Source organism: Solanum tuberosum, unplaced genomic scaffold (assembly GCF_000226075.1).
Source record: "Solanum tuberosum cultivar DM 1-3 516 R44 unplaced genomic scaffold, SolTub_3.0 scf00144, whole genome shotgun sequence".
NCBI classification, from domain to species: Eukaryota; Viridiplantae; Streptophyta; class Magnoliopsida; order Solanales; family Solanaceae; genus Solanum; species Solanum tuberosum.
The window spans coordinates 642,448-643,475 of record NW_006239074.1 but is presented as its reverse complement, the minus strand read 5'-3'; positions in this window follow the sequence as shown (position 1 = coordinate 643,475).

The window sequence follows — 1,028 nt, the reverse complement described above, 5'->3', positions numbered from 1 at the left end:
TATTCAACTTATTAGTAATTTAGAAGCTCAACGAAATAAATTAGAAGAAAGAAGGGACAAAATTTGGTGTCAACAGCTTGCCCCTCTTTGACCGGAGACGATGAAAGAGTTTTCGGGCAAAGAAGTTGACTAACTAACCAATTTTGTCTCGACCAACATATATAGGCACATGAAGAGTTTGGGAGGAGTGATACTAAAGGAAATTTAGCCTCGAGGGATCATAAAAGGAGTTAATTGAGTTGAGATGCAACAATGGTTATGAAAGAAAAGTTTGGATAACCAACTTTCACGTGTTCGTGGAACGTAGGTGGAGACGAGTTCGAGAATAGATCCTTGACCTTTGCTAGCGAGTTTGATATTCCTCTTCAGCAAATTTGCCCCAGTTCACTGCTAAGAAAAAGTTCCACGTTGTGATGCATCCTTTTTTATGTCGTTCGCACCGTATTCAACACATGTATTTTTTCTTTGACCTTTGTTAGAAAGCTAAAGTTTCTCCACAAAATGCCCCAGTTTACTGCTAAGAGAGAGTTCCACGTTGTGATGCGTCTTTGGTTGCTTTAGACTATTTTTCCTGAAACTCGTGTTAAAATTTGTCATTAAGGTGAGAGATAAAATTAAAGTGTAAGAACGTATAAATGAATGGTAATATATGTATGTGTGAGAATGGTATGAAGTCGTGTGACTTATGAAAGGCGTATGGCCAAATACTGTCTCTAGTTGTATTTAGAGACTTGGTAAATAAAGATGTCTCTGATTGTCTACAGAGACTTGATGTTGAGAGCCGTCTGGCTTATGATGATGAGCTCGTATGACCAATTGGTATCTCCGTTTGTGTTCAAAGATATAATGGCATATGACGTCTCTGGTTGTTTTCAGAGACTTGATGATGAATGATGTCTGTAAAGTTTAAGGTAAAGTCATTAAAGTAAGTAAAGTAGATTAAAGTAATTGGTAAAGTAGTGAATAAAGTAAGAGTGTAGCCGTTTGGCTTATGCAAATGATGTAGATAATGTCTCTGGTTGTCTTCA